Genomic DNA, 12,798 nt, shown 5'->3' with positions numbered 1-12,798 from the left:
CTAGAGACATTCGAGGTCTTTTTGAGTTCCACAAAAAAGAAGAAAGGGTAGAATTGATCTTTTTAAAGAACTTGGCAGGGATAGGGACTGGAATATTTGAGATGGTGTACAATACAATGGGTGACAACATCATCTTTTTAGTGTCCAACCGACCCCACCATGATAAGTAAAGTGGATGCCACTTGGCCACTAAGTCAGAAATTTTCTGTATACATTTGTTTAAGCATAACGCCACTGTGTCTGATATTGAGGGGGTGATATACATGCCTAAATACTTAATATGAGAGGGGCTCCATGTGAAGTTTGAGGCACTAAAATCCACTCTAAAGGTATACTTGGTCAAGGGAAGAATCTCACATTTGTCGTTATTTAACTTGTAACCAGAAATTTTGGAATACGCCTGTACTTCTGCCAGAAAGGCAGGAATGGAGGCACTAGGGTTGGACATAAAAAGTAAGATGTCATCCGCATAAGCAGCCAGTTTAAGGTGAATGCTTGCCGAGTGAAAGCCATATATATATGGATTCTGGCGGAGCTTAGAAAGAAAGGGCTCCAAGGCTAAATTAAAAAGGAAAGGAGAGAGAGGGCAACCTTGACGGACACCCCTACCCAAATCAAAATACGAGGAAATCAAACCATTAGCACAAATAGCCGCCCTTGGGTTGGAATAAAGAAGAGAGATCAAGGATACAAACTTGGGACCAAAACCAAACCAATGGAGAGCGTAAAACAAATAAGTCCATTCAACCCTATCGAACGCCTTCTCAGCATCAAGCGCAATTACCGCTAGGGGATGTTTAAAAGATGAAGATTTAGACAGAACATCGAAAAGGAGTCTGGTATTGTCCGTGATAAATCTGCCTTTGACAAAGCCAGACTGTTCCATACCCAAGAGATCAGGCAAGTAGGAGTCAAGACGTATAGCCAAGGCTTTGGAGAAAATCTTATAATCTATGTTTACCAAGGAAATAGGTCTATAATTTTTGCAGTACTTGTGATCTTTCCCCTCCTTTGGTATAAGGCATATGTGTGCTTCCGAAAAAGATCCTGAGGAGCAACCCAAAGTATTGAAGAAAGTTATAAGAGAGTGTAACTTGGGCAATAGGAGTTTGGAAAAGTGCTGAAAGAATTCTACTGTAAAGCCATCGGGCCCAGGCGCCTTATCTTTTTTTAGTAGCTGGAGAGCCGCCGATAGTTCTTGTTGCGTTAGGTCTGATTCCAAAAGACTTAGATCCGGCGAATGATGAGAGGGTCTCTGGAGAGTCGAGAAAAACTGAGAAAGAGAGTGATCGGATGTTTGCGATTCCGAGGCATAGAGGGATTTGTAGAATAGGGAGAATTCCTTCAAGATATCCGCATCCTTGAACTTTAAATCTGAGTGGTCGTCGTAAATGGATTCAATATTAAGTCTGTTGTGTTTGACTTTCAAGTAATTAGCTGGTATTTTTCCCGCCTTGTTTTTGCCCCCGTAAAATTTAGCGCTGGATTTTAGCAAATATAATGAAGCATCCTCCGTCGATTTCTCGTTAAATTTCAATTTAGCATTAATGAGGGCCGTGAGGGATTGTTTTGAGTGTGAGGTGTAAAAAGAGTGCTCTAACTGTTTGATGTCCTGTAAAAGGTTCTCAGTAAATTTGCGAGCGAGTTTCCGCCTCTTAGCAACAAAGCCAATAATGAAATCTCTCGCTGAGGCCTTGAAGGCATCCCATACAGTTGAGAAGGGTAGAGATTGGTCCGTATTGAACACAAAAAACTCATCAAAAAAAGTGGTGAAAGCGGTAGTAAATTTTGGATCCAGGAGGAGGGCATTGTTGAAGCGCCAACGTTTGGGACCAGCGGCCTTAGGTAAAATTTCTAGACCAATTGAAACAGGGGCGTGATCTGACAGTAGGATAGGACCAATTTCTGCGCGTGTGAGGGTTTGTGAGATGGAGTGGGAGACAAAAACATAATCAATTCTTGATTGGGTTTGATGTGATGGGGAATAAAAGGTATACTCTCTGGTAGTTGGATTGCAAAGACGCCAAGCGTCTAAAAGTTTGTGCTGGGAAATAACTCGTACAAATGATTTCTGAGGCTTGTTGGGAATGTAAGAAACCCTTGAATTCCTGTCTATAAACGGATCAAAGACCTGGTTACAGTCACCCGCCAAAATAAAATTATCCTCCATGCCAAAAGCAATCTTTGCAGCTAAGGTGGACCAAAAAGAAGGCTCTCCGCAGGTTGGAGCGTAGACGTTAAAAAGAGAAACAGGAACACCTTTCAAAGACAGTTTAACATTTAACCATCGTCCGTTAACATCTGAGTCTTGGGCTAGCAACGTAAGCGGGAGGGATTTGCGGCAAAGAATCATCACCCCATTCCGTTTACCATCACCAGGAGAGAAGAAAACCTCCCCATCCCAACCCCTCTTCAACTTTAACGATTCATCATCGGAGAGATGAGTCTCCTGCAAAAAGACAATGTCCGCATTTAGTTTAGCAAGGTGGGTCAGGACTCTTTGCCGCTTAATAGGAGAGTGTAAACCCCTAACGTTCCATGTAATCAGTTTCAAGGACATGAACAATCAAAAATAATGCAAAATGCAATTATAAGGCAAGATGCCAGTGCAGTACAAGAACAGTATAAAATATAAAAGAGGCATGGCAAAAAAGAAATGTTTTGTCTAAAGACATAGGAGGAAGAGAAAAATGAGTCAAACATGCACAGAAAAATAAGATTAGAGGAAAGAGAGAAAGTCGGAGTAGTAAAGATACCAGACAAGCAATAGAACACGAATGATGGAAAGGATTGCCAAAGCAAAAAAAATACAATAGGAATTACGTACAACAAAACATAAAACATACCTACAAATGGAGAGAATGGGTGGGAGGGTAGGCGGAACCACATGGAGCAGACAAACGTCCAAGGAAGGTCCAGCGGGGATCGGGGAAGACCTTGTGAGATGAAGTCAGAACTGTGAAGCGAGAACACAAGATGAAAGTTAATCTTAAGGGAAAACCGTAGAGATATACATCAGGAAATCACGGACTAAAAACATTAAAGAGCATCATTGCAAAAATACAGAACCGTTAATACAGTGGTGAGTGGTGAGTATAACTGACGCTGCTGTAAAGGATAAAATATTAATAACTATTCAACTAGCTTCAAAAAATCCATATAAACAAGAATAATGACAGAAAGTCAAACATGCTGGTCAATAGTTAAGTGACACATGAGGAGGCAGCTCCTGAAGAAGTGATGGCATCCATTTTGTGGGAATTAATAAAGCTCTGCAAGCGTACTGGATCCTCGTAAGTCGTGGTTCGATTATTGTACGTGACCTTGAAAAGACACGGATGAAAGAGGCCATATCTGGCCCCCATGGAACGAAGATCCGGTCGTAGATTTAGAAAAGCTTTGCGTCTATCAGCTGTGGCTTTAGAGTAGTCCTGCGCAAAAAACAGTGTAGAGCCCGACTATGTGACACGTTGAATCGCTCTGGCCGCTGCTAAGACCTTTAGCAAATCGGTGTATTCTAGGAAGTAAATAATGACACCTCTCGGTCGCTGTGAAGAGGAACCAACAGAAGGAGGTCGTCCCAACCTGTGGGCTCGTTGGATGTTTAACTGAGTATCTTCTGACATGTGAAGGATCTTAGGGAGGGAGGATTTGAAGAATGCAATGGGGTCATTACCTTCGATTCCCTCCCCCAGACCAAAAATGCGCAAATTGTTCCTTCGATTGCGATTTTCAAGGTCCTCGACCTGCTTCTGAAGGCTAGTAATTTGCGAGTGCAGAAAGGGGACACTTTTAGTAGCATCGTTGAGAGAAACAACACTGTGTTCGACCGCTGTGAGCCTTGTGTCCAGATGCACCCAATTGTCTGAGAGAGTTTGTAATTTGGAATTTGTTTCCTCCATAAAGGGTCTGAGAGCCCTTATCTCATGCAGTAATAACTCCATGGAGACATCCGAAGAAGGTTTGGGAGGTGAGGGAGGGTCTTTTTTTAATCTTTTAACGTTTGACTTGCCGGTCGTAGCAGTTATAGGATCCATAGTCAAGTGCGCGGTCTCTTCCTCAGGTGATTGCAATTCTTCCAGTTTAGAAAGTTGTGAAAAGAGAGTAGAATTTTTGATAAAAGAACGCTGTGGTAGAGACGAACTAGTATGAGCACCCCGTGTTCTACCCATAAATTGACAGGATTAGTATTGAGGCACGTAAAAAAAAAAAAAAAAAAAAAAGAGACTGCCAGCTGAAGTGTGCAAAGTTCAAAACGTGGTTCACAGGTAAAAAAATGCTAGCGAGGGTGAAGGAGAGTGATCGATAATTATTTGCCGATGAGGTCACTAGAAATTGCATTCAATCAGGTGAGAGTCGGTCAAAGACAACTGTAAGGACCATTCGTGAGTTCAAAATGAAGCGTTGCCAACCCAGTCAACACATACATGTAGTTGAGAAGCCAGGAGTTGAAAAGTGCAGCAAGGAAAAATTGTGAGGAAAACCATCACCCAAAATGGCGGCCGCTGCTGACATCCTCATAAGCTGAGATATGAATTGAAGCAATAGCGCAGAAATCCCGATAAAAACACAGTCTTACAGTCATTATGGGCACTAGGGATCGTATTCCAGTAAAAAGTATACATGTATGTTGCAGATGGCTAAAGCTCATGAGGAGAGGATCGGATCCGCCGAAATTCAAAATGGCGGCCGCGATGTTGCTGGGGCGCTCAGAGGCTCTTTACCTGAAAAAGAAGGGTATTTCATCTCAGGCAGGCTCGGGCAGCATCGTGCGCGATGTAAAGGCGCTTCCGATGTAAGCCCCTGACTGTCGCTTCGCAGAAAAACGCCGCTAAACGGGACTTCTCCGCTCCGGAGCCGGGAGCCTCACGGAGACGCGTCCATACCCCTTGGGCGCCTAGCCACGCCCCAACTTTAGGACTTCTAAACTGAGAAAAATCCTAACTAAGACTTTCGGTATTCACAGAAGGCATTTAGGAGTCAGTTAGGACTCCTAACTTCTGTGAATGCCGAAATGAGTAAGTGCCTTCTGTAAATACCAAAATGAGTAAGTGCCTTCTGTGAATACCAAAATGGTAGTAAGTTTAGGATTTTGTCTTAAGTTAGTTCTATGAATCGGGCCCAATATGTATTATTATGATATTTATATATGTATGAGCCATCAAGACTAGTGACAATAACCTGAAAGTTTGGAGACATCATCCCCACTGCTTCTGCTACCAGTAAAGGATTCCATATGCTGACAACAGCGACTTTCGCTCTTCGGTCCAAAAGCAAATACTCACACACATAACATTGTAGCATAAACCTGAGAGACACAAGTACACCCTATATCATTCCTCAGAGCATGTTCACGAATCTGTACTCTTGAAGATTAGCTTTAAATTACATATGTGATTTGCATCACCATGAAGCAAGATTCCTATGGTTCACCACTATCAACAATGGGTGAACTTATATTGACACTAGCTACACTAGCTCTATTTCATTGTTGCTCTTGACTCTACAATCTAACATATATGTATATCACATGCCTAAATATAAGAAACACAAGATAACCCTATTGCACTTTTTAAAATGTGCTCATGAATCTCTTCTTTTATGTACATAAAAAGCTCTATATTTGAACTGGTTTGCCCCGATGAGTTTTGAGACATAGAGTGTCTGATATGGTTTTGAAAGTCCACTTGTGCATGTCGCACTCCTATTTTATTTATAACATGCCAGCAAATATTCTGCATTTATCTTTTATCTACAACAGAAGGGCAGTAAGACTTGCCAGGACCTTACCAGCATGTGTGCATCTGATACAACTCAATCGTAGCATGAGTCTTTCTTTCTTTCCTTTTTTAAAGCTTCCTTTTTTTGAAACTCCCAGAAATTAATGAATCGCATTAAGGTAACTTCAGCAAATAGTTTCTTCTTCACAAAAACATCTCTGAGAGTTCATTTTTATAAACAAAAATGTTCCCCCATGTAACTTTCACTTCTGACAATGATTTACAATACTTTTCAGTAGTTGATCACAAAACATTGTTTTTTTCCATCCACAGGAGCCTGCAGAAAACTAATCTCAACCACCTGTTCTCAATTATCCAATTAAGGTCACAGAGCAAGCTATAAATACTGTCCCTCTCCAGACCATCTTCAACATTCAGTTGGAGAGATGCATGCAGTGCTTCATTGGAGAGAGGTATGCAGGAGCACTGCGCAAGATGGTTTAAAGCCAAGTAAGTGCAATTGACAAAGGGTACATAATTCTCCCCTTTATGGTTTTTATTTTCAATTTAAAAGTGCATATGGATTTTGGTGCCTTACTTATTTCCTTTTCCCTTCAGGTTTAAACCCATGTCCTACATTTCTCCCAACCATGAGGCAAATGAAATGCACATTTAAAGGTAACAGCCCATTTGTTTTTTTGATAAAAAACATACCCTCCCTTTCTAAGTTATTCCAATAGCCTGGTATTATCATTTCACTTGTTTAAATTAATAAGAGACATTTTGTCCCCTAGTTCTGCCAGCATGTTTGTCAATATTGAACGCAGAGATGATTTATCTATAAGCTATCATTATTATTTAACAGAGATAGTGCTATGCTTTACCTCACAGTTCTATTTCCACATTTGCACATTGCACATTTGCCAAGCGTGAGAGCAAGACAGTGTTCCAGTTCCCCCTAGGATGTTTTTTTCTTTCACTAATGCACATCTATGGAAAGATAACCAAGCCTTCACCTGCGACATCGCTGCCCACATTTATTATTGTGTCACACTGGGTGAATTGTAAAATTGCCAATGTTAGTTTTATCATGCATTTAAGTTTTCTATTTTTCATCACTCACCTAAAGACCATACCTATAACCACCTTCCATCTGGAGCAAAGTGTGCTCACTGACGAAGATGGGTGAGTGCTTCCACTCACTACTAACACACTATCCGGGAAGCCCTGAAGTATAAGGCCTCCATATATATTTCTTTGGTCCTGACAAAGGCCATAGACCCGTGGGGGCTGTTTCAGGCCGAAACATATCAGTCCAGACCGAAACATATCAGCCCAACCACTAGGTGTCGTGGACCAGTGACTCATCCACTAAACACAGCTCTGTTTTTAGATGTATCCCTATCCTACTCTTTTCCCCCAATAAAGATTCACTTAAAGGATAGGAGATCATGTTAATCCACTCACCACTGTCAACATCCAGACAGTCTCCCTCCTGGTGGAGGTTTTGATGTCACTTGTAGAATGGGACACTCAAGTGCCAAGACCAGATGATGACGCTATCGGCCGAACCACATTAAGCGGAAATTACATACATCTCATCTGCGAATGTGTGGTTGAGGGTCTCTAGACAAAAAGTTCTGAGATTCTGGGATTGAGACTTATGTGGTTCATTCCCCTACTTTCTGATACCTAACCAGTACCTCTTGGAAACTGAATGAACCTCTGCTTCTTCCTCCCTCCATTTTTTGATCTGCGCTAATTCTAATTGTGTTATTACTAGAATCATTTCCCACAGCCGCCAGTAAGCACACCAATAGGCCAACTAATGTCACTGATATTAAAGTTAAGAATATAATCTCTAAAAGTTTACAGAAAGCGCAGCACCCTATCTTTATGGTGAGACAAAAACAAAAATTCTTCTTTTTTTATATAGTTCAGGAGGAAAAGTAAAACAAAATATCAAGTTCAGTTCTCAGTTTTCTTCAGCTTCAAATCTCAGTTCTCATTACTATGAAAAATCAAAATCAGATTCTCCAAATTGACTAATAAAATAGTCTCTGCATGTAACTTACACAGTCCTTTTACACCTTAAACAGCACTCCCCTGGCTTTTCTTGATTTTCATCAAAATACAATATTTGAAAGTCTCTATTTTCTGTCAAGGTGGTTTCATTTCTGTGCCAAACTCTGGATCTTAGTCATTCTCATAGTAACCAGGGCACCGGTTCAGTAGAAAGTAATCATCTTCATCTGTGCCACCCTCATATATTCTTGCCAAATATACTCATTCTGGTGATACATAATTCTGATTAGGCACTCTCTTCTGGATGATCTTTTACCAGTTAATGTTTTACTGTCATCAGTCTCCCAGGCTGACTGCTTTGTCGTCTTCAACAATTCTGTCCGACAGGGTTTCTGTTTGCAAGTTTCTCCAGCCCTTACTTTGTAAGTGACAGTTTTTAATTCCTAATGTATCCCAAAATATCAGCTTTCATTTCATTTTGTACTTTGTTCAGGTTCTCTTTTCCTGCTCTTTTTACAGCAACTTTTCTTCTTCCAAACATGGTCTTTTCAATTCTGATCTTCTGTTGCAACTTGTCAAGCTTATCGTTTTGTTCAGAGTCTACTTCTTCATGCTGCTGCCCATGCTTTGCTCTTTTTCAAGGTGACAGCCCTTACCTCTGATCTTTTTGTAACTAGTCTTCTGGAGTTTCAAGATTTTCATCTGAACTCTCCCTCACTAGAAACTGTCGCCTTTGATTTTGCATTGGATTTTCTACTTGATCTTGATCTTCAGCTGTTACAGAAGTTTCTTCACCAAAAGTTTACATTTCCTCACCCCCATCTGGATACACACTGCGAGCTTGGCCTGGACTGTCACTGTCACTTTATTCAGCAGTCTGAATACCTTCATCATCAATTTCTTCTGACTCTTCCATGGTTTCCACTCCTCTAACTTTCCACATTCAAGCAGTGTGGATCCTTCACACTTGACTGCACTGTTGGTGGTCAGGATAACCTGATAAGGGCCAATCCACCACGCAACTAAACATCACTTTAAGACATATTTATGAATTAGAGCCCAATCCTCTGTATTCAGATTATGTCAGAGACTGTCTCTGTAGTCTTCTGTGACTGCATTCACCCGGTGAAAGACAGATTTGACCACATCAGCTAGACCTTTGTAATAATCCAGAATGATATAATCAGTTATTGAAACCAATTCAGCTGAAGATACATGCGCAGTCTCATTGCTCTACCCATTACAATTTTATGGAGAGACAAACCTATTGTCCTGTTTGGAGTACTCCTCATATTTATCAACACAAGGGGGATTGAAACAGGCCATTTCAGACCTGTTGAGGGACAGACCATTTACCAATTTTTCAATTAATCCATAAAATAACTGCTTTCATTGTTTGAATTCTCAGGACCATCACCATTTGTGAAATGGATGTCTTCATTTTCATGATTGATTGTACCTTCCTGCAATACACAATACCTTGCTATTGCCACTTCTTTTGGTTTCTGAATTGTGGCCAACAAATCCAATATCTACATAATATTCTTGGAGTACCAGAGGATGTCATAAATCCTCTTTTTGACCAGTGCTGACCATAGGCATGCACAACACCAAAGCCATACTGGCTATCTGTGTAGATTGTCACATTCAAATTCTCTAACAAGCAGCAAGTTCCTGGCAGACCAATTACCGCTACTTGTGCTGAGGTCAAAATTGGTAAGGAGGAAACCTCTAATGTTTCTGAAATAGAAAATACTGCATACGCAGCTCTCAATCCCCCATATGGATCCCCCAGACAGGAGCCATCATTAAATCAGTCCTCTAATGGAACTTCCTTGATATCTGGTCTTGGCTTTAAACATAACTCGATCACCTCAATACAATCATGCTCCAACCAGTCATGAACAATATTCTACAGGCCTTCACATTTGTCTGAAATTGTGAGCAGTGTTGCTGGATTCAAAACATTGCACCTTTGAATTAAAATCTTTTCTGCTCCAAGTATTACCTGTTCATACCGAGTCAACCTATTGTTTGTAAAGTGCTGTGTTTTTGTTCACAATGAAAGGATTTCAACAGAGTGCGGAACACAGACAATTGAAGTATGGGCCATCACAAGTCCTTCACTTTGCTCTATTTCCAGACAAACTGCTGCAACTGATTTTAGACATTCTGGAAGACTTACAGCAACTCGATCCAACATTCCTGATCGATAAGCAATTGGACGCAGGAGCCCTCTGTGTTTCTAAGCATGCATTGAAAGTGCACATCCATCTTTTTGATGCCAGAACAAATAGGAAATCATATTGATTGCAGGCATGTGACACAAACTGTCTTTCAATTTCTTCAATGTTTCAAGGCACTTGTCATCAAATGGTACCGGATCTTGGACATTATTACATGTCAACCTTACTAAAGGCTTTGCAATCTGGCAAACATTTAGAATCACTGACTACAAAAATGCATTCTTTTGAGAGTTTTTGCCCAACCTTTTCAATATGGTGTCAGAGATAGATAACTCCCTTCTCACAATACAGACTTTTTTTGGGGGAAACATTATGCCCATTTTTCACCAAATGATTCAACAACGCAATGGTATCAAGTGTGCAATCCTAGATGCTAACAAAAGGTTATCTATGTACTTTGCTAGGACTGAATTGCATGGCAATAACAAACTTTCTAAATCCTTTTTAAGAATGTGTGAGAAAATGTAAGGACTCTCTGTATACCCTAGTATGATTCTACACCACACTAGAACTTTATTCAAAAAGGCAAAGAGGAACTGTGAATCTTTACAGAATGGAATTAAAAAGAATGCTTGGCACAAGTCAGTGACTGTGTACCATTCTGCCTCTGCTGGAATTTGGAAGAGTATTACTGACTGGATTTGGTACCATAGGACACCAAGGAAGGACAATTTTATTAACCTTTCAGAGGTCCTGTACAATGTTGCATTTACCACTCGGTTTCTTAATTCCCATTACAGGAGAATTGCATGGACTGCCAAGAACCTTTCAAAAGATTCCCTGCTCAATCATTTTCTCAATCACTGGTTTCATTCCCTCTTCAGCCTTTTTAATTAACTGTACTGTTTAGCTCTGGGAAATTTTGCCTTTGTTTACACCTTTATTGTTACTGGTTCTGCTGTGTTAATCAATCCATTTTCCTTTTCTGAAAAATCCCATACCTTCTCTCTGACAGTAGTCTTTAATCTGGCGCAAGATATATTTTTGTCAAAACCGGGTACATTTCAACTCTAGAGTCCTCTGAGCTAAATTTAAAGAGTGAACCCTCATCTTCTGTTTAAAACTGCAACACCATCTGGTGTGCAATAAATAACACAATTCATCTTCCAAATAAGATCTCTTCCAAGCAAGTTATCTGGGCTTGAATCACACAGGATAAACTGATGTTTGAGCGTCGCCCCCCGCCACCTTCAAAAGTTTAAAAATAAGACGATAATAAAACAAGTTATTATCGTTTTGTTTTTCAACTTTTGCATACTGCGTCCTGGGATGGGCCATAGGGCAGTCAGGAGAGAGAGTGGTGGGCAGCACTGCTGTCAGTGCGCATATGTGTTTGGCCAGCCATCTCAGGATGGCCAAACACGTGCACTGAGCTGTCTCCAACCCAGCTGCATTACTGGGTTAGAGAAAGCAAAGCACAGTCTCCCAGTCTCCCTGGGAGCGTAAATTCCCTGCGCTCAGGCCAACCTGACACTGCTTTCTAACATGAAAGCAGCGTCAGGATTGGCTGGCGAAAAGTACGTTTTTAAAATTTTCTATTTTTATGTTTGCTATCGTATCTTCTCCCACCCCCTCCACCTCCCTGTCGTTTCCCACCCCGCCCCACCACTACTCCGCTACTGTTTGACTGGCACATTTGCTTAGACTTGATTAACAATTTGTTTATTGCTGATCCCTCTCACTTGGACATCTCTTCCCAAGAGAGGTAAGTTTAGAACTTCTACAGAATGAACTGTAGATTGGGTAGCCCAGTATCAATCAGAAATGAAACAGGATGGCCAATGACTTCTCCGTCAATATATGGCTCACTTTGATCTACTTGTAGGACTGCTCCTAGTAAGGAATCCTCATCCTCTCTCGAGCACCATAATTGCCAACAGTGCCTGCCATTTCATTAGTGATGATCATGGAATTTTGTTGGTAATCTGAAAAATATAGCATTTTATTCCTCATGTTTTGCTTCATGACTGGAGCTGAGGGTACTGGCGTTCAAAGCTTTTTCTGACTCTGCATGTTGTGTCCCATATTATGCATATTTGCCTTACATTATTTCTCTGCACCGGCTGATTTTGCTGTATGTCATCCTGAAGTCTGTCTGGATTATGCCTGCATTCCCTCTTCCAATGCCCAATCCACCCTGAAAAAACGGCAAGGTGTAGGTGTTTTCAACATTTCAACATTCCCAACCATAACATTTGCCCTGTCTCCTTGTGCCTTTTGATTCATCCATTTCATTCAATTTCTTGCAAGATTAGCACTTGAACCCATCTGACCCCTTTCAGATTGCTTTCAGTAATCACCAGTTTATCTTTCAACTTTTTCTGTTTCTTTTCAAGATAATCACTACTGTTTTTAGCCACCTTTAAAATCTCATCAATGCCCTTTGTTGACCACCACAATTCACTCTGCTGAATGTGATTCCCAATCTCTGATTGCAGCCCATTCACAAAAGCAGAAACAAAATCTCCAATAGCATCTTTCTCTGGATTTTCGACTCTGCTATGCTTTTGAATATCTGCATCAACCTCTTATAATAGCAATGCACTGACTCTTTAGGCTCCTGTGCTACCCTCAAAATCCATTCCCAATGTATGTCCCTTTGTGGAATTCATTTCTTTAGATGCTCATTCACTGCCTTGTATTTTTTAGCCACAACTGTTGACGGTACATTGTTAGGACTCTGCCTAGATTGGTTCCAGCATCAATCACCATGTAGCTACCTTACACTTTAGCCACAAATCTCATCGAACAACAATTTAAAGTAACTAATTCAAATCTGTACACAGCATTGTGTTAATTTATGAACT

Source organism: Triturus cristatus, chromosome 6 (genome assembly GCF_964204655.1).
Source record: "Triturus cristatus chromosome 6, aTriCri1.1, whole genome shotgun sequence".
Classification (NCBI taxonomy): Eukaryota; Metazoa; Chordata; class Amphibia; order Caudata; family Salamandridae; genus Triturus; species Triturus cristatus.
The sequence above is the reverse complement of the archived record's forward strand: the minus strand, read 5'-3'. Positions refer to the sequence as shown.